The sequence below is a fragment of the Mastomys coucha genome, unplaced genomic scaffold (assembly GCF_008632895.1).
Source record: "Mastomys coucha isolate ucsf_1 unplaced genomic scaffold, UCSF_Mcou_1 pScaffold8, whole genome shotgun sequence".
NCBI lineage: Eukaryota > Metazoa > Chordata > Mammalia > Rodentia > Muridae > Mastomys > Mastomys coucha.
In genome coordinates this window covers 13,159,117-13,181,627 of record NW_022196914.1, presented here as the reverse complement: position 1 = coordinate 13,181,627, position 22,511 = coordinate 13,159,117, and positions in this window count along the sequence as shown.

Sequence of the window (22,511 nt, the reverse complement as noted above, 5' to 3'; positions counted from 1 at the left end):
ATATACTGACAAGAGTCAAACTATTCTGAAGCTTTTCTTTGCTTCTTGTGAGGATTATCTGGAGATATGAGCAGGACAATTATTACCAAACATGTTAAAGATGAGAGTAAAACATATTTTTGGAGATTACATACTTTAACAATGGATCATAGAAATCTGGAGATGCTGTAATTAAAGGATAAAAGTTCTGTATAATAAAACCCACAGAGTACAGAGTAGGGAGGTGAATACATAAAAAAAATGAGCTCCAATCTCATTTCGTAGAATTAGTTATTCTAAAATTAGTCACAATAGTTCTTCCAGTAGGAATAGCCTTAATCTCTTTTATAGAACTAATTTTAGATTTATGAAGTCTTTTACAATTGAATATGATCTTTTCAGTGAATAAACCTAAAATTGCCCATGAATAACTCTCCATTGATTATTGCAAACTCAAAAGGTACATCACATATATGGTAATTGTTAATAAATCAGGGGTGAATAATTTATATAACACTTTATTGGTGGCATATTTAGGTGTGAATTTAAAAAGTCAGCTTGGATTAAAAAGCTATACTCTCCAAGTTTAGAGACACTGTGAAGCAACTGTATGCCCCTTATAAAATCTTTTGTCTTCTGATGAACCTCTTATATATACTCATTCAGTAGTAGCAGGATATTGTTGAAAAATCTTAAGTTTATATTAGGGTACTGCTTTGAAATACTACTTGGGAAAGTGACATGTGAAATGCAAGTTCAACTGCTTTATGCAGTGAACCAGCATGAGTCAAACACATGTTAAATAATTACAGAGATAATGCATGAGACAGACACAGATCAATTTTGCTTGAGAAAACTCCTTGTGAAAAATAAGGAAAAAATTGTATATTTTAATACTATTCCCATGATGATAGGAAAATTGGAAATCACTTGAAAAACATATAAAACTATCAAGCCGTAAATGAATTTCCACTTAAAGTTTGTATATTGCACTCAGTCTACATTTTGCCTCATACTTTAAATAGTTTTTAATCTTCTTCAGAGTGATTTTTAACTTTAATAATTACCCTTTTCTCTGCAACTGTATAAGAATTTTATATCTATCTAGTTATCTATCAAGCAATCTATCATCTATCTATGTAGATATATTTGGGTACCAATGTTCAGTTTTGACATGATATCAACAATTATTCCTACCTAAGCATTTTTAGTATTTAAAAACTGATTTATTTTCTTATTGATCATTTATTCATTTGTTTGCTTTTGGAAAATAAGCTCTCATTTTGTATTTCACATTAGTCTGGATCTTACTACATTCAGGCATATGATGTTCCAGTGCTCTTCTGTCGGCTCCTTAACACTAGGATTTTGGGCATGAACCATGGCACTTGGCTATTTACCCATTTTCTCAAGTGTACAGAATATTATCTAATAAAAATATTCATAATTTGTATGTTGTTCATTCTCCATCTCCTTTGTTGTCTCTTTTTTTCTTTTGTTCTTCCTTTTTGTAAGGTAACAATAAGCCACCTGTTCTTTTCTAAGGAAACAGCAGTATTCCCTCTTTGAGCTGAGGTGAACTGATCATTCTAACAAAACAACACATGGAAAGTTTGAAAATCATTATGTCTTGTTGTTGTTGTTGTTGCTGCTGTTGTTTTTGAGACAGGGTTTCTCTGTGTAGCCCTGGCTGTCTTGGAACTCACTCTGTAGACCAGGCTGGCCTCGAACTCAGAAATCCACCTGCCTCTGCCTCCTGAGTGCTGGGATGAAAGGCATGTGCCACCACTGCCTTGCGTTTATTGTGTTTTTAACCTGGTAATGATTACAAAATATCTGGAAGCATTTTTCTTTTCTGTGAATTAGGTAAGCAAGCTCATCACAGTTCAGCTTATAAAGTAGATATAAAATTATATTTCATATTTCTGAAGTATTTGCATATTAAGTACTTAAAGTGTATATTTTAGAGCTAATTTTGTTATCACTGTCATTTTTATTTTACTTAAAAGATTAAGTTATGAAATTTATCTTCCTTTTTGTGGCTACTTACATATTGCATCTAAGTTTCCATGTCACTTTCAGCTTGTCATGGGAGTGGGTGCAAATTTCATTCCTCCAAAGTTAGTAGGACAAGTGGCTTCCATAGCCTACTATTCTATTTGAAATTATAATTTGGGATACATATTCATTTGCACTCTTATTAGTTCCTCTAAAAGTACAATAGTTATCATTTCTTTCTTTTCTACAAGCTAAAGACGTGGGAAGTTAAAGTGTACTTAGAAAAACAGGCAATACAATGTACGGAATGACAAAGGAAAGCCAAGTGCCTTTGCATTTTGAGGATTCCTTATCTGTCTTTTATAGGATTACCAAATAGCAGAGTACAATGTTTCCCTTTTTGAGTAGAAGTTTGTCCTTCATCCGTAGATGAGTTATTTCCAATGTATTTTCTTGCCCAAGCACAAGGGTCCTTTCCCTGCTAAGAATCCTAGATCAAATGTCCTCTTCTGGGTACTTGAGCATACTACTTACTGTCAATCTTCTCTCTGTATGCTGCTGTACAATCCATTTGTGACAATAGAAGCTACCACTGTGATAAAATTTATCTGTTCCATTATGGGAAATCTTAAATCCGACAGAAAACAAGTACACAAATTCTAACCATAAAGCAACTGCACATAGTGTGAAACTAGACAGGTTGAACCAGAATACATTTATCTGCTGCAGAGGAGAGTCAGGACTTGTACAATGCTTTCCCATCCCTGGGTTAATGCTTAGCATTGCCTAATGAATACAGCATTTCTAGGTGTAATTTATTCTAGTAACCAAATTAGAAAAGAAAAATATAAGAGGCTACCTTTTCTTTTCTCAACCTGTATAATAGTAGAAAAAAAGAGATGTAATTCTTAACATAATGGGAGCATCTTTGGTATACATAATATTGATCCCATCAATTCAGGTATGAGAAAAACAAAGGAAGAGAGTTGGAAGGAAGGAAGGATGGAATGTAAGCTCAGGTAATGAATGCCTCAATAGATACATATGCTCTCCACTTTCCTACATAGTTCCATTTATAAGCATTTTGATTTCAAATTTCTTTTCAAAAATAAGGAAAATGTTGTTCTTAATAAATATTTACATAAAATAAATCTAATAGTGGACATAATATAAGAATTGTTGAGTATCAACACCTTTGTAGCATACAAAAAGCCTTGGGTCCAGTCCTCAATACAATGAAAACAACTGAAGTTTAAAAACTGTTATGAAGTATAAAATGTAGATTAAGTATTGGTAAAATATTTCATCTTTTTAAATAAGAAAAATTATTGTTAAACTTAAATGTGTTAATTTTATATAGAAAGTTATATAGGTTTTTAATTTAAAGTTATGAACATGTTAAACAGATTTACTAACAAATTTTAAATTCACATTTCTAAATTCCCATATGCTTCTTCTTCTAATTAGAATCTTGATTATTAATTCTCATATCTTAACAAGTTCTTGGTTCTAAAACTGATGCAATGAATTTTTTCATGATTTGGTATGTTACCTTTCATAATACATTTATAAGAATTTTCTTTCCATCCTAGAGATGGAGGAGGAAATTCTAATTTCTATACTTTCAAAAAATATTTGGTAAAACTGTCAAATGAGCAGGTTGTCTTATCTAATTATAGTGTGATATCTAAGGTGCATCTTTAGCAAAGAAAGGCATAAAACAAACTCATTATAATGAGTTTCTAAATACCAATAAAGAAAAATCTGAGACAATTTAGTAAAATACAGTGAAATCTCCTGACAATTAGGAGGAAAGGATCACTACTGCCCCCAAGTGCCCATCAGGAGAGTGCCACTGTCAGAGCCTCTTGGGAAGAAGAAGAAACAGAGCAAGCTGATGTTGCTACTTCTCAATCAGAATCCATTTATCTTATAATGTCCTATTACCATCTAAGTGGGGTGACTGCTTACATGTTCTAGTAAAAGGCCAACATTTAGGGTCATGTTAGATTTTAGATATACAGTGACATCAAATTTGCCACTTAAAATTAACCGTCCATGTTTGTCTACAATGGTAGTTGAAGAAATATAATACTGAAAGTAAAAATAAAACTATATTCAAGTCCCAGTAAAGATAGTTAGCTTAATGATCAACTCTCTGAAAATTACGAACTTACAAGAAACTCATATTTAGTAGTATAAAACTGCTTAACTCAAATATAAAACAATCTATTGCTAACATTTAAACTTATCTATTTTATAAAATATGAAATCATGTTTACTTTATAAACATTTGGGAATTATTTTCTCTTTTAGTATTCACTATAAAGATAGATGATATAGTACTGGACATGTTGCCTGGTATATCATTGTTTACTCCTACAAATTCTAGAATATGTTCAGTATCAATTTTAATTGCAAATGATTTTTATGAGAATTTCAAAAGCAGACATTGTTAGAGATCAATAGCCTCAGGACTTTATGACTCTCTTCTAACTGCTACCAGGAACTTGGTTACTGTCTCATTGGGAGTTTTTCCTTCCTTTGGGCTGAATTTAATTTAGCTTTAAAATTAGTTGGAATTTTAGGAGGTACCTTAAACCTGCAGCCACAACTATTAAGATAGAAAGATCAGTTTATTGAGACCAACCTGGGTTGTAATTAAATATTCCCAATCATGTATGAACTCCTAAGGTCCATAATTTATGCAGGAAAAATGCTTGTCAAAAAGGCACCATAGAAAGGGTGTCATTTATACGAATCTGTGACTTCCCATCAGAAGTGTTGTGTATCAGACAGGGCTTGATCTGGACTAAAGCGCCTTCTAATCCCATCTCTGACACAGCATTATGGCAAACAAAGTAGAACACCTAGCACACTACTGATAAGGATGAAGAAAATAATTTCTTACCAGTTAGAGTCTGAAGAAAACAAATAAAGTAGAGGGAAATAGTAACCATCTGAAGTAACTGCATGTACATTTCTCCTTTGAAACAAAACTCTCTAGAAAAATATTCTACAAATCCTGAACCACTCATGAAGGTATTATGGACTGTTATTTACAGCAATATCTTCATAGTTTAGACATATTATATTTACAATAATAATAAAAGATCTAAGAAAATAGTATGTGAATTAAAAGTGCTTATTTACTTCTCCTAATAAGTCATATATTTAATTAATATATATCCACATGAGATATATATATTTAGTATAAGTTTGCATTAGAAATTAAAATTGAGCAAAATTCAGTAAAGAAGAAATAAAATAAAGTCATTGAATTGGCAATTTAAAAAAAAATGTAGAGTAGAAATTATCATTCATCATTTATATCATTGGTCTGATACTGTGCTTTTTACACAATAGATTTTAATTCAAAATTCTTTATATTTACCTAGTCTTCTTATAGTAGCAACATTAATACTGCAAACTTCAAACTATGATTTATGCTCTCAGCCCTCCATGTCTGTAGCTTCCACAACTACTAATTTATTTCAAAAGGTAACTATGGAAAGAATGTAAAGTACTGGAAATGTGTTTGTGTTTATTAACACACTTTTTGTTGTTTGTAGGCTTTAAGCAATCCAATAGAAGCATATTTTCATTAGAATAAACACATATTTTATTATCATATAAGTGAAGTGACAAATTAAAATATTTGGTAGCAAGGCTAGAACACAACTAATACTCCAGCACTGAAAAGGCAGAGGCAGGAGTATTGCAAATGCTAGAATAACCTGGTCTACAAGGCATATTCTCCTACCTGAGTCATCACACTGTAAAGAGATCCCATGCTAGTTTGCCATGGAGACACCAGTAAAATACAAACATATTCAAATTTCATTGCTTGTAAATAGCTTTGAAAATATAAAGTAGACTTCTATATTTTAATATAGTTCTATTATATTTTAATAATAGAAGTTTGAAAAATATTGTCTCACACATGCTCATATCTGTGAATGTCTGTTCATCAAGGTGTGGCACTACTTGGGACAGATTAAGAGATGTGGTGTTCTTAGACTGCCTCAGTGGGCCTCAATGGGAGAGGATGTGCTTAGACCTGATGGGACTAGATGCCCCAAGGTGGTTCCCGAGGAAGTATCCACTTCTCTTAGAAGGGGTGGAAGTAATGGGGAGGGATTTGTAAGGGTGAGAAGGGAGGATATCAGGAAGATCTATGGTCAAGATGTAAAGTGAATAATAGGTTAAAAACTAAAAGAATAAGTAATATTAAAAATACTAGTCAAATAAAAATAAATAAATACTTGAAATGAAAATTTCAAATATTTTTAGCATAAAGAGAATAATTTTAGTGATTATCTATAACTTTAAAAATCAAAAGTCCAGCCGGGTGGTGGTGGCACACACCTTTAATCCCAGCACTTGTGAGGCAGAGGCAGGTGGATTTCTGAGTTTGAGGCCAGCCTGGTCTACAGAGTGAGTTCCAGGGCAGCCAGGGCTATACAGAGAAACCCTGTCTCAAAAAACCAAAAAAAAAAAAAAAAAAACAGAAGTCCATGAATATGTTGTGATGATATGTACCATAACGCTTAATACATGTAACTGAAATCATAAGTTCAGATGAAACTCATCATACATTTGAAAATTGTCAGCATGAAGAGTAATTATACCTTCCTCTACTAGTTACTAATTAAAAATATACATGGAACATTTGTATAAATGTGTTCACAAAGAGGCAGTGAAACATCATGTTTGAGGACAAGGCACGTTGACACCTACTTCCTTCCAATGAAGCATAGTATAGAGCAGAGCTTTTTATCTATGAGGAAATCCTGCCAATCAATTTACCCAGAAAGTGTCCAAGTCTCTTCACCTAAGTTACAGCCACGGGGTAGGAGACAATACTACATACCAGCATGAGATGTCAGTCAAACCTGTCCAAATGCTATACATTTGGGTAAACTGGTAAGAGGGATTGATATACCATTGTTCATAAACTACTGCAGAAAAGATATCAGTTCTTACAATTTAGTATAAATCTCTAACAAAGTAAATATCTTAATCTTAGAAAGTTTATATAGAAATTTGTGATCACCTTGTTTATGAGGATAGCATCAATTTTGACAAGGAAAATCTGGTGTACCCTGCTATATATCAGTATTTGACTTAGTCTCTTAAGAGTCTTAGTTGTGTTATAGAAGTCCAACTCTTGCTAGCATATTTGTTGTACCATTATAGAACTAAAGCCATAAACACACTAGCCTACCTGGAGAGCCTGGAGGATTATAACTGGAGACTTGGTTTCTGATCGAATATTTTATCTGACAAAAATCATTTTTACTCGTTTTAATTTTCACAGTGAGGTGAACACTGATATACACATCAGGAAACAATCCTCCTTTATGATGTTAAATAATTCTGAGATTATATAATTCTTAATATATAGATATCCAATGATCAAATTAATAACTGTTGGTGGCACACTCCCTCAATCTCAGCACTGGGAATGGAGGAACATTTGTTGTCTGAGTTTGAAACCAGTCTATTCTACATGGTGAATTCCAGGACAAGCCAGGGCAATACAGAGAAATCCTGTCTTGAAAAACTGAAAACAAACAAACAAAACAAAAACATAAAAGGGGAATCACATTACCCAAACCAGAGAAAATAATTATAACCACATAAATCTATTCTGTGTGTACTGGCAGGTTTTGTGTGTCAACTTGACACAGGCTGGAGTTATCACAGAGAAGGGAGCTTCTGTTGGGGAAGTGCCTCCATAAGACCAGCTGTGGGGCACTTTCTCAATTAGTGATCAAGGGGGTAGGGCCCCTTGTAGGTGGTGCCATCCCTGGGCTGGAAGTCTTGGGTTCTATAAGAGATCAGGCTGAGTAAGCCAAGGGAAACAAGCCAGCAAGGAACATCCCTCCATGGCCTCTGCAGCAGCTCCTGCTTCCTGACCTGCTTGAGTTCCAGTCCTGACTTCCTCTGGTGATAAACAGCAATGTAGAAGTAAGCTGAATAAACCCTTTCCTCCCAAACTTGCTTCTTGGTCATGATGTTTGTGCAGGAATAGAAACCCTGACTGAGACACTGTATATCTTGGAAGAATCAGAAGAGACTGTAAATTGTTAAGAATAGTGTCTAATAAAAAGAAAAACAAAAGTAAAAAAGAAAAGGAGATAAATTATAAAATGTTGAAGACAGTCCAAAATCCATTTCATAACAGAATCTCTTTTACACAACTCTATTTGTTTCTAATTCATACTAGTTATCCAATAGCTAATCGGATCAAAACAGTTGACTATTAATTGAAAAGATATGTTAAAATATTAAATTCAAATGATATCAAAAATAAGTTGAGTAAAGGGGCTCCAATTTATAACAACTGAAAATAAAAACCATGAAGTTAGAATTGGCATTGACTTAAGAGATAGAATCTATTGTTACGAAACAAAATTATAAGGTAAGAATATTTGAAATATTTATGAAAATTACTCAGACTTTGTAGTATTTAAAATATAGACTCATTAAAATGATTCCTTTCAGAGAGACTATGGAGAAGTATAAATAATATTTAAAATCCTTTTAAAGTAATGTGAATATCAACTTAAGCAGTAGGAACACCAAATTCAGAGTAAGTGGTCTAAGTAGATGGCTCAATTATTAAGAGCATCTGTTGCGCTTGCAGAAAATTTATGTTGTGTTTCTTTGCCCATGTGGCAGCTTTCAGCCTACTTTAACTCCAGTCTCTGAGGATATATTTTTTTTCTGATTTTCATGGGCACCAGACACTTACTTTGTGCATATATATGAAGGAAAAACACTCAGAAAATAAAAATTGAATCTTAATAAAATGAAGTTAAAATTACAATTAACCTTATAACTGGATGACAGTGCCACTTCTACACTTTACCAGGTAACAAGTAAAAAGTTCTATGTCAGAAATGAGTTATCACTTCTTGACTTGTTGCCCAGCAAGGTACCATAAATACTCATATACTACAGACTTTGTCAATGCTATTAGTGACCTTCCAGAACATAACAGTAAGACCTTATATCTGACGTCACCATATGCTTGAGTAACAGAGTATAGATATACCAAAATAGTACTATCTTTAAATCTACATACTTTCTTTGAGCTTTCATAATGCTCAGAGGAGCTCAGCATGCTACCAGAATAGAAAAATAAGTATCACCTGTACCCAGTCATGAACACTACGATCTTCAAAAATGACTGGTCTGGTAAAACATGTTCACTGGTGCCATTGTGTCAGGAACATCATGAGAGTAATCAACCAACCACTCTCTTATTGGACTTAATTTAAGGCTTACTTCACAGAATGAAGTACATACTAGTATTGTTAACAGTTCAATAGCATGTGACTATACAGCTGATAGTCCCTAAGAATAAAGCCTATGGTATTAATCTGCTAACTAGACATAATATGAAATGACTCCAGATAACTTACTGTTATGCCCATAAATTAATATACCTTTCATCCCTCATCAGAAAATCATTTTCATAGTAGATTCCAATTAATGCCGAGAACCACAATTGCTAAAGGCAAAAAGAAATAGCTACTGTGGAATGAGCAACCCTAATGAGGTATCTATATTACACACTGTTCTTTCAAGGCTCAGAGACCATTTTGGAAGGCAGTAAAAAGTAGTGATGACTAAAAGGAAAGAATGTCTTGTGGGCACATAAAGCAGGTACATATGTGTACTCACAGTGGCTATGACAGTTTGCACATGATTTGGGCTAGCTTAATCCAGACAAAGTTCTAAAATTAAGTGTGTGAGTGTGTGTGTGTGTGTGTGTGTGTGTGTGTGTGTGTGTGAAATAAAAGTCCCATCCCTAGCCAAGGACAATTGCAGTTGATACTGTGAGAGGGGACAAGTAAGTTTCCTTTAATAGAGTAGCCCCCTGGTAAGTTGGCCAGGTTTCAATGGAGGATCACACATTCAGAAATATATGGGCAGCACAAATTGGATTTGATGAGTGATTGTATAATCTATATGTTAATAAAATCAGTTTAATCTTTTCTATCATATGATGATGGAATTGTGGAAAAGGTGAAGAGGTTTTTGAGGATGCTTCCCACCTGTTAAAATGGAAATGCATTTGTATGTATATTTAAAATAGGTCACAAAGTTTGATGCATATGAAAATGCAGGATAGGTCTAGGAAGAATTGGAAGAGGGGATTGTCTTAGTGTTTGCTATACAAAAAACATGATTAAAAGCAACATGAAGATGAGTGAGTTTATTTTTCTTATAAATTCAGATCAGAGACCATCATGAAGAGAATCAGGGCAGATATTCAAGACAAGAACCTGGAGGGAGGAACTTAAGCAGACAATATTAGGGGCACTATCTACTACTTTGTTTGCCTGGCTTGATCAGTTATCTATTTATACACAGCAAGGTCCACTCCCCAAGTGTGGAATTAGCCAAAGTTGGCTGACCACGACCCTTCCACACACACCCATATTAACCATTGATCAGGAGATAACTACACAGGCACCAGGTTGTGTACAGGACAATTTGAAGGGGGCATTATTTCAATTGAATTATCCTCTTCTAAGATAGATCTAGATTGTGTCATATTAACAAAAATCAAAAAAACAAACAGGTAAACAACAACAACAGCCGGGCGTTGGTGGAACACACCTTTGATCCCAGCATTTGGGAGGCAGAGGCGGGTGGATTTCTGAGTTCAAGGCCAGCCTGGGCTACAGAGTGAGTTCCAGGACAGCCAGGGCTACACAGAGAAACCCTGTCTCGAAAAACCAAAAAAAAAAAAAAAAAAGAACAACAACAACAAATCCTCACTGGCACGATTGTAAATATGATCAATATACATTGTACTAAACTTTCAAACAGGTAACAAAAATTAAAATAAAATAAAATATGAATCTAAATAATAGAACAAAAATCAAATCAATTATAAAATGAGTTTAAGTGTTTTTAATTCTTAATAGATGCTCACTACTAAAGTATAAATACAGATCTCATCTTCGTATCAAATCAATGTCTTCTCATTCAGGCTAGGATTATATTTCCATTCTGAATATTGGAATGTCATTGAAACATGTTATATAAGCAAGTACAATAAAAATATTGTTTAAAATGTTTCTTTTGAAAATCCATCAAAAGCATAAGTCCTAACAATAAGCTTAACAAAAATAAGGCAAAAACACTAATTTGTCTGTTGTGTAAGATTGGAGAAATAATGTAAAATCAATGTAAACATACTGATACCCCATATTCATTCACTGAACCATATAATGATGCTTATTTTGGCTAAATTATAGGCTCAGCATACCCAGTCATAACTATTATTCAAAAATCAACAAGCTGGTTCTAAAATGTATATGAAATTTACCAAGGCAAACATATCAGAATTTTTTTTTTAAAAAAAAGAAATGCTCACTTGATGAGATGGAAAGATAAGACCCATAAAATGTGATAGATTTCTAGAGAGTAAACAACCACCTTAGTAGAGTACAGTAGGTTTGTCATACAAAGAAGATGTGAAACAAAAAGTTGTATTAATAAATAAAACCTGGGCATAAGTGCAATGACTGTAGTTGAATGGAGAGACTCCTTAGAATCTTCAAAATCAATTAACATACTTGTATTAAGTATATATCATCATTACTAATATTGATAAATTTATTAATGAGTCATTCTAATTCAGACCTCAGTTTTGATTTAGATTGGGAACTTCCCTTAGATAGCATTTACTCACCTTCATAAGCAACAAAAATAAGCAGTTATTGGTTTTCCTATACATTTATAAACTAAAATTATATCTGTGCATAACTCGATACTTTTCTTGATTTTTAACTGTTTATGCTAATATTGCCCAGGTATTTTATTTTTCATTTCTCTGAATTTTCAGATTTTTTTATATTAAGCCATTTCTATTCTTTGGCACACATTCATCAGCTACACGTACAGCTGCGATTCGCTCTTTTCTATAGCTCCTTGCTCACACTGCTCCTCTCCATCCTTTTCTTGTCTAACTCAATCCCTGTACTTTGTTCCACCACACTGAGTTCTTTTATCAAAGACTCAAACGCTTTTCTCACAGTACCTTTCAAAGCTAGACATTGATTCAACACTTAAACCAGTATATTTTAAAAACCCCACAAATTTTCTACCTACAAAGATTCAACTCTAAATATTTTATGTACTAATTCTTAGTAATAACAAGAGAAATATTTCCTGTAATACTGTTCTAGAATAAATAATATTCAAGGAAAAACTCTATATGCATTGCAGCAAATTTCATTAAATATCGCTTTTAATTTAAGGTTCTGTTTTCAATAATTTCTCCTGGTTTTGCTGTAGTTAACATTTTGTCAAATATATAATGTTTTATTAGTTCTGCTGGAAATTTCTTGGCTTCACTGTTTGTAATTTTGAAAATGTATGCATTTTTTAGTGTGTTTTCAAAATTATTAGAATCCCAAAATACAAATTAACATGGCACCAATTAGTCACCAACCACATTTTACTTAATGTATTAATTAAATTGCAGATAAACTGAAAACATATACAAATTATTTGTAAAACATATTTTGTTGTTTCAAAAGTACTGTTCCTCACAAAATACTGTAAAATTCTAGGAAGAGTTTAAAACAAGCAGGAAATTACAATTTGTAATAATTTATTGTCAGACCTTGATGCTCCAACATGAGATGGACCCCAAGTTGGGCTGGTCATTTGACAGCTTTTCCTTCAGTCTCTTCTCTATTTTTGTTCTTTCAGTTCTTTGAGACAGAAACAATTCTGGGTTAGAAATTTTGACCGTGGGTCAGTGAACCTCTCCTTCCATTTGAGACCCTATTTTCTGGAGATAGACTTTTCAAGTTCCCTCTCCACAGTGTTGGGCATTTTGGCTAAGGTCACCCCTGTGAGTCCTGAGAGTCTCTCATCTCCTAGGTTATCTGGTACTTTTTAGAGGGTCCCCCTACACATACCTCTCAGTCCCCAAGTCTGCTTTCCATTCACTCTCCTGGTCCTCTGGACTTCTCTCCTGCCCCTCCCCCATACCTGATTCTGTTCCCCTTTCCCCCTTCCTCTCAAGTCTCCCACCCAAGTACCTCCCTCCCTCTGCCTCCTGTGATTATTTGTTCCCTCTTCTAAGTGGAATTGAAGCATCTTCACTTGGGCCTTTGTGCTTGTTAAGCATATGGTCTGCATGTTGTATCCCAGGTACTCTGTACTTTTTTGACTAATATCCACTTATTAGTGAATACAAACCATGCATGTCCTTTGGGAACTGAGTTACCTCACTCAGAGCTACAAAATTCATGATGTCCTCATTTTTATTTTATTTTTATTTTTTTATATTTATTTATTTATTATTATATGTAAATACACTATAGCTATCTTCAGACACACCAGAAGAGGGCATCAGATCTCGTGATGGGTGGTTGTGAGCCACCATGTGGTTGCTGGGATTTGAACTCAGGACCTTCGGAAGAACAGTCAGTGCTCTTAACCGCTGAGCCATCTCTCCAGCCCGTTGTCCTCATTTTTAATAGCTGAATAGTATTCCAACTTTTACATTTTTGTGATACAGAAATGAACCACATTTCTGTATCTATTCTTTGCTTGAGGGACATCTAGGTTGTTTCCAACTTCTGGCTATTACAAATAATGTAGCTTCGAACATGGTGGAGCACATGTCTTTGTGGCGTGGTGGGGTATCTTTCGAAGTGTGGTATAGGTAGAACTACCTAGGTCTTCAGGTACTACTATTTTCTGAGGAACTACCAGATTGATTCCCAGTGTAGTTGTACCAGTTTTCAATCCCACTAGGATTGGAGAAGTGTTTCTCTTTCTCTACATCCTCTGATCCTATAATGTGCTCACAGAAGGGAGCCTGGTATATCTTTTCTTTGAGAGGTCCTACCAGCTGTTGACTGAGACAGAAGCAGATACTTACACCCAACCATTGCACTCAAGTCTGGGACAGACTTTGTTGAATTAAGGGAAGGATTAAAGAAGCTGAAGAGGATAATGACCCCATAAGAAGACCAGCAGTCTCAACTAACCCAGATCCCAGGGAGCTCCCTAACACTGAGCACCAACCAAGAGCATACAGGGGCTGGTCTGAGGGCCCTGCCACAAATAATGCAGAGTTGTTTCTGGTCAAGCCTCAGTGGGAGAAGATGAGCTTATTCCCCTAAAGACTTGAGGCCACAGGGAAGGGAGAGGCTTGGTTGGGGTGAGCACCCTTTCACATTTCTGGAGTGTCTTACCAGATGCTCTGAATGCAGTGGATCTCTTGGGTTGTCTCAGGCTGTGGTTTCTTCAGGGGAGCAGACTAGCAGTCTGCCTTGACAGAGAGCACCAGCCAGGAAGCGCTAATTAACTCTTCTATACACTAAGAATTATACATCTGTGCAAATTGCTTATTTAAACTTGATCTGTTTTGGTAAGCAATATGTTTTGCGAAAATATTCACTTATTTTAGAATTACCAATTTGGTGGAGTACTTTTTTTTTAAAGGTTTATTTATTATGTATTTATTATAAGTACACTGTAGCTGTCCTCAGATGCACCAGAAGAGGGCATCAGATCTCAATACGAGTGGTTGTGAGCCATTATGTGGTTGCTGGGATTTGAACTCATGACCTTCGGAAGAGCAATCGTTGCTCTTACCCACTGAGCCATCTCACCAGCCCCGGAGTACTGGTTTTAAAGTATGATCTTATCATCTCTGTGTTTCCGCAGACTCTTTTTTTAGTTCACATTTTGTTAGTTTGGATATTTTTTCTGGCTTTTTATTTAATTTAGGTAAGGATAAGTCTTCTTATTAATTTTCCCAAAGAACCAACTCTTTACTTCATTGATTCTTTGTATTGATTTTGTTTGTTTCGATTTTATGGATTTCACGTGTCTGATTATGGTTTGCCTTCTACTCTTTTTGCATGTGTTTTTCTTTTTTGTTGTTGTTTTTCTAGAGTTTACAGGTGCCCCATTTTTTGTAGGCAGTTGGTGCTGTGAAATTGCCTTTTACATCTGCCTTATATCGTTCCATAAATTTGTGTATTCTATTTATTAACTTTTCATTAAGTTAGAGAAAGTCTTTAGTTTCTTCCTTAATTTCTGTCTTGACCTACTTTTTATTCAATATGAGTTATTACTTGGTTTCAATGAATTAATAATCTTTCATTGTGCCTTATTTTGTTAATATCTATCTTTAATCTATCATGGTTAACTAGAATGAAGATGTTATTATAATTTTCTTGTTTCTGTTGAAACTTTAATTTGGTCAATCTTGGATAAAGTTCCATACATTAATGAAAGTAAGGACATAAACTATGTGTATTCTATGTGTATTTGAGTGAAGTATATTCAACATACCTGTTAGATCAATTTGTTTTATAAGGTCAGTTGACTCCTGCCTTTCTCTGATCAGTTTTAAGGTACATGAGTTGTCCATTTGTTAAGCGTAGGATTTTGAAGTCTACCACTATGAGTGTGTGAGAAACAATATGTGGTTTAAGCTGTATTAGTATTGCTTTTATGGGCTTGGATTCTCTTGTGCTTCATGTATATATTTTAAGAATTAAAATGTCTGGCTGGAGATATGGCTCAGTGTTTTAAGAGCAGCAACTGCTCTTCCAGAGGTCCTATGTTCAACTCCCAACAACCACATGATGGCTCACAACCATGCATAATGGGATTTGATGCTCTCTTCTGATGAGTCTGAAGAGAGCAATGGTGTACTCATATTTATAAAATGATAGATAAATCTTAAAAAAGAATTAAAATATCCTCTGGGTGGATTTTCCTTTGATGATCATGCAGTGTCCTTCCTTATCTCTTCTGATTAGCTTTGTTTGAAGTCTGTTTTGTCAGACATTAAAGTTGGCTACAACAACTATTTCCTAGATCTATTTGCTTAGAATATTTTTCTATCCTTTTGCCCTGAGTTAATGTCTATCCTAGATGAAAAGTTGTATTTCTTTCATGTAAGTAGAAGGATAGATCCTGTTTTCACATCCTTTCTGTTATTCTGTTTCCTTTTATTTGGAAATTGAGAGTGTTCATGCTGAGAGATGTCAATGAGAAGTATTTGTTCATACCTGTTCTTTTATTATGTGGTATGTGTATGTGTGTTTGTGTGTGTGTGTGTGTGTGTGTATGTGTTTGTGTGTATGTATAAGTTTGCACTTCCCTTTTTTTTAATTTTCTGAGCAAGAATTATTTTTCCTAGTGTTTTCTCTGGTGTTATTAATCTTTTTATGTTGGAATTTTCCTTCTAGTACCTTCTGTAGGGCTTCTCCATTTCCTCTTATGTCCAGGGTTCCCCCATACTTTATGATTTATTATGAGCTACTTAACCTCTGCAGTATTTCTGATTCAAAGACATATTTATCTTAACCTGACATATTAAGTACTCCATATAAAAAGAAACATGATGTATCTATTTTGTTTATTCACAAAATAATTCTGTCTCCATCCAAAATTTCATAATTTCATTTTTCTTAACACTTGAATAATATCCCATTATGTAAATTTATCATATTTTCATTATCTATTCTTCAGTGTTTCTAATTTCTGTCTCTCATGAATTCATGTAGGGAACATGAATGAGCAAGTCTTTGTTTAGTAAGATGTATAGTCATTTAGGCATATGCCAAAGGTAGATATAGTTAGATCATAGTAGATACATTTGCAGCATTTGAAAAACCATCACACTGATTTCCATAATAGCTATACCAGTAGTGCATGAGCATCCACTTTTCCCTGTATACGTACCAGGATATGCCTTCTTTTGTTTTATTGATTTGGACCATTTTGTTTGCATTTAGATGAAAGGCCAAATGTATTTTTAATTTACATTTCTCGACTGGCTTCAAATGTTGAACATTTTAAAATGTTTTCCACCCTGCTTTCATCTTTTGAGAACACCCTTAATTCTACAATCCATATTTAATTGGGTTAATTGTTTTTATAGTTTTCAAAGGTTTTCTTTCGTAGTTCTTTATATTTTCAGGATATTGGTTCTCTGTCAAATGCATTACCAGCAAACATTCTGTAGGCAGTCAGTTTTCTCAAAAGATTATTGGCTTTGCTCTAGAGAAGGTTTTCACCTTCATAAGATTCAATTTATTAATTGCTTGCTTGTCTTGATGTCTCTTCTACCAATGTCCTGTCAAAAAGTCCTTTCCTGTGCCAAAGAGTTCCCAGTTTTTAGTTTAATATTTTCAGTTTGTATCTGGTCATGTATGGATGTTATTGTTCTATTTGGAGTTGAACTTTATGCAAGATGATTTATTAATATGTCTACGTTTCATAGCTTATTGAGCCCCTTTGCTGGAAATTCCTTCTGTTATCCTTTTACCCTAAGGTGATCTGTTTTTAAAGATGAGGTATGTTTCTTTGCTAGGGCAGAAATACAGAAACCCCTTTCTAATACAGTCTGTTAGTCTGTGTCTTTTATTGAGGCATCGAGAATGCTAATATTGAGAGTTATTGAAAAGCAGAATTTATTAATTCCTGTGATCTTGTAATGTGATGTAGGGTTGCCTGACTTTTTCTAGTTTACTCTTCTGTGATGATTTAGAACTTTTATTCTCTTCTATATAGTTAACTTCTTCAGACTGAAATTTTCTTCTAGGGCCATCTATAGAACTAGGTTAGTGATTATGTAGTATATTAAGAATATTTCCGGGGGTAGTAGTATTGGCTGGCATATGTGGTCTCTCACAGCATTAATAATGTCTGTCCAAGCCCACTGGGTTTCAGAGTCCATATTGGCAAGTCAAGGATATGGTGACTGATCTGGCTTGTCTATATATGTAACTCAGTCTTTTTCCTTCACATCTTATAGTTTCCTTTCTTTGTTCTAAATATTTAGTGTTTTGATTTTTGTATATGGTGGAAATGTTCTTTTCTTGTCTTGTCAATTGGATGTTCTCTGAATTTTTTTTTTTTTATTTTGGTAGATACCTTTCTTTAAGTTTGGGGCTATCTTCTAGAATATTCTTAAAAATATGTTTTGTGTTTTTGACCTATGTTTCTTCTTACTTTTTACCTTGTATTTGTAGGTACAGTTCATTTGTAGTGTCCCAGATTTCCTTGGCATATTGTACCTAAAACTTTTTGGTGTTGATTCATCATTTTCTTTTACTGAGTGATTCATTTCTTCAACATTATTTTCAACATCTGACAATCTTTTGCAATGCAGAATCTGTTGGTGAGCTTTACCTGTGAGGTTTTATTTGCATACTTATTTCAGTTTTGTTTTCTGCAAGTGACTATATTTTCTTGTGGAATTTTATGTTTATGTTTCAAATTGTTTAGAACATTTTGTTCAATTATTTGTTTGTTTCCATGGTCTTCTTTAAGGAGTTTTTTTCCAATCTTAATGCCTTTAACATATTTATTACTATTATTTAGACATCCATGTCTTCTGCTTCAGCAAAATTGCTTTTGTTTTCCCAGTATATTTTGCAGTAGTGTTGTTGGCTTCTGGAGGAGAGACATTGTCTCAACTCTCAATGTTTGTGCTTTTGCACTGGCATCAAAGCATATGGAGTTTTGCTGATTCAAGTTTTTCTTGACTTGGGTATCTAGTCTCCTACTTACTCTCTGGATGCTCCATTCTTCTGTTGCTTTTTCCTACTCTAGATCCTAGTCAAGTGTGGGAGGTATGGAGTCCTGAGTGCTTCTGAAGGTCAGTGATTATTAACAAATAAGCACACAGAGAGACAGACAGACAAACAGACACATAAATAGTTGGATGATAGATAATAGATAGATAGATAGATAGATAGATAGATAGATAGGTAGATAGATAGATAGATAGATAGAGTAAAAATAAATAAAATAAGGCACCAAGGCATTGGGAAAGAACTCTGTTAGCTCTAGTTCTACATTGAAAGCTGTATTCTCCAGGAGATGGGATGGGAAGTGTAGCTCCTATGTATGGGCTGTGTAAATCTAGAATAATTGATAAGACAATGAATTATTTTAAGAAAATGTCTTCTAAGCGCTATGCTCAACAGGCAATATTCCATGCCTATAGCTTTACACATATCTACATTCCAACACCTATTTTCTGTGAAACTACTGGGAAAAAGCACAATTTGTACCTGAAAATGAGAAAGTTTACCTACATTTGAAAGTGATAGGAAGTTATATTCAATATAACAGTAGAGAAACATCTTTTGGGGCCCTACTTATTCGACAGCTTGATCAGCAGCTGACTATTTATTATAACTGGGAACTGATAAATAATAGGCAGGTATAATTGCTATAGGAAATTAAAATGATCCTGGCTAATGACACTGTCATATGATTTAACTTGTACTGTACATACAATAATCTCTCATATCTTCAGACAGATATCACAAAGGACCTCTCACTTTTGTTTACAGTCATTAAATAACAATTCTCTCATATTATTCTCATTGTTTTCCTTCATTATGTGACTTTTATTAGAAATTCATTATCTAATTTATTAAAAATACACAGTGAACATTCATTTTATTGTTTAAATATGTGTGTTCCATGACAATGTATTTTTTTAATTTCTGGTATTTTTCTTCAAAGTAATTATTATATGCCTTCAGATTTTTCAACCAAACATTTAATATTTTATATGCTAAAAACTCTAATAACTAATATGCATTTCTTTTCAAATACTATCTTCCCTCACCTAATTTTTTTTATGCTATATACTTCCATGCTTTTCACCTTCTACGTACTTCCTATCGCATTCTCTCTACACAGAAAAACTTCATTCTATGCAACAGTGGCCTTTTTACAAACATCTTCTTCTCTCATCTGGATAAGAGTTGTTGGCATACCATTCTAGTATCGACTGGACTACAAAGCCAGAATAATACTTTCACACAAACAATACATTTAAATATTTCATCAATAAGATAACTATTTTGAAACCCTATAATTAGTTCCTTTAAAATATTCCTCATAGTATAATAGGTATGCTCAGCGGCCTTACTAATTTTGGTCTATATTTTATCAAGCTTATCCCTTTTTCCCGCTTATACTCTGCTAATAGTAACATGGTACCTTTTGTTTTTTTTTCCAAATTACTATACAAATTTCCATGTTTTATTATATTTACCACTTGATGGAGCAAGAGGACCACAGTTAAATTGTTTAAATTGGCTGACTCAGTTGGTATATTCAAAAGGATAATTGAATCAGTAGGTAGAGTGTACCGTCATGAATTGAAGTATGGTTGTTTGATCATAAATGGATCTAACCAACCATCCTTAATCCTGTCTAGTTTTGTTATTGAGAACAAAAATCTATTTGCAAAACTGACTTTTTCAAACAGAAAATGAACCTTAAAATTAATTGATAAAAACGTTCAGTGAGTTATACTTTTCCAATATTTACTCTAGAGGATAGCTTTTTTTAAAGGTATAGAGACCTAGTAAAAATATTTCCAGCCCTCAATAATCTTACTGATCCCAATGTTTTCTTGTTTATATTTTCTAATCTTTTTGATGAGTTATAATAAAGCCACCACAAATGAAACATATACAAAAAAAATAAGATTTTCTTTGTTTAACTCTTTAACAATATCTACAATTAATATTGAAAGTAACATTTTCCTGTTTCATTTTCATATACTTTTTGTCTTTATTAATAGTTTTTTTCCCATCACATTCCCTGTTTACATGTTGCTGTGACTAGAGTTAATATTTCTGTAATGAATTACATCTTCAAAAGCAAACGAGGGAGGAAAGGACTTATTTCTTACACTTCCACATGGCAGACCACCACTGAAGGAAGTCAGCACAAGAATTCAAAGCAACCTAGAACCCAGCCGGAGGAACTGAAACAAAGACCATGTATGAAGGGGTACTGCATACTGGCTTGTTCCTCATGGCTTGCTTGTACTGCTTTCTTAGGAAACTCGGTTTCACCAGCCCAGGGATGGTACCACCACCAATCAATCACTTGACCCTGCCCCCATCAATCACTAATAATGAAAATGCTCTACAGGCTTGCTAACAGCCCAAGTTTTGGGAAACATTATTTCAAATGTGGGCCCTCTTTCTCTTACATGATTTCAGCTTGTGTCAAGTTGATATAAAATAGCCACCACAACTTACACTTTGTCAACCTGATAAATAATACACATGACGGTATAACCTTTCCTTTCTTGTTCATTCCCAAGATCACACCTTAATAAAGGCATCATAGTGTGGAAAACTTTTGAAACGTAAAAAGTCCGACAGCTTTCATAAATTTAAAAAGTTAAAAATTCAGTCTCTTATTCAGCTATTAAAAATAAGTACATCATGAATTTTTCTGGCAAATTGATGGAATTAGAAAATATCATCCTGAGTGAGGTAAACAAACCTCAAAAGGACATACATAATATGTACTCACTAATAAGTGGATATTATCCAAAAAGTTACAGAATACTCAGGATACAACCCACAGACCATAAGAAGTTTAACAAGAAGGAAGGCCCAAGTAAGTATGCTTCAATTCCCACTTAGAATGGGGAACAAAATAATCACAGGAGGCAGAGGGAGGGAGGGATGGGACAGGGAGGGGAAAGGGGAGGCATCTGGTAGGTATGGGAGGAACAGAAGTCCAGGTGGACTTGGGAATGAAAGTAAATATGCAGATCAGGGTGCGGGAAGTAAGGGAACTCTCTGGAAAGTCCCAGAGACTTGGGATGTGAGAGACTCCCAGGATCCAGTGGGGGTGACCTTAGTTGAAATGCCCAACAGTAGGGAGAGAGAACCTGAAGAGATCAGGTTCTCCCCTGTAGATAGACTGGGCTCCAAGTTTTACCAATCTACTGTCAAAAATTCTGACCCAGAAGTGTTCCTGCCTAAAAGAAATGCAACTTGGGATCCATCTCATGGTGGGGTATCAAGGCCTGACACTATTATTGATGCTTTGGTGTGCTTACAGACAAGAGCCTATCATGACTGTCCTCTGAGAGGCCATACCAGTGCTGAATGAAACAGATACAGACACTTAGCCAACAATCAGACTGAAGTCAAAGACGCTTATGGGGAAGAGTTAGGGGATGGACTGAAGAGGCTGAAGGGAATGGCAACCCAGTTTCAACTAACCTGGACCCCTGTGAGCTCCCCGAGACTAAGACAATAACAAAAGAGCACACACAGGCTGGTCCAAGACGCCCCCAGCACACATATAGCACAAATCTGCCTTGTCTGGCTTCAATAGGAAAGGATGCATATTTCTAATCCTGTAGAGACTTGAGGCCCCAGGGAAGGAGGATGCCCAGAGAGGGCGCACACTCTCAGAGGAAAAGGTAAGGGGTATGGATAAAGAACTTCAGGAGGGGAGACCACAAGGGGGAGTAATGTCTGGAATGTAAATAAATAAAATAATGAATTTTTAAAAGGTCAATCTCTTTAAAACATTCATCTTTTTTTTTTAATACAAAGTCTTTTAAAATGTGTTTCTCAATGGAGCTGAGGGGTTTGCAGCACCTTAAGACGCTATGAACAATATGAACTAACTAGTACCCTCAGAGCTCCCAGGGTCTCAACTACCAACCAAGGACCGCACAT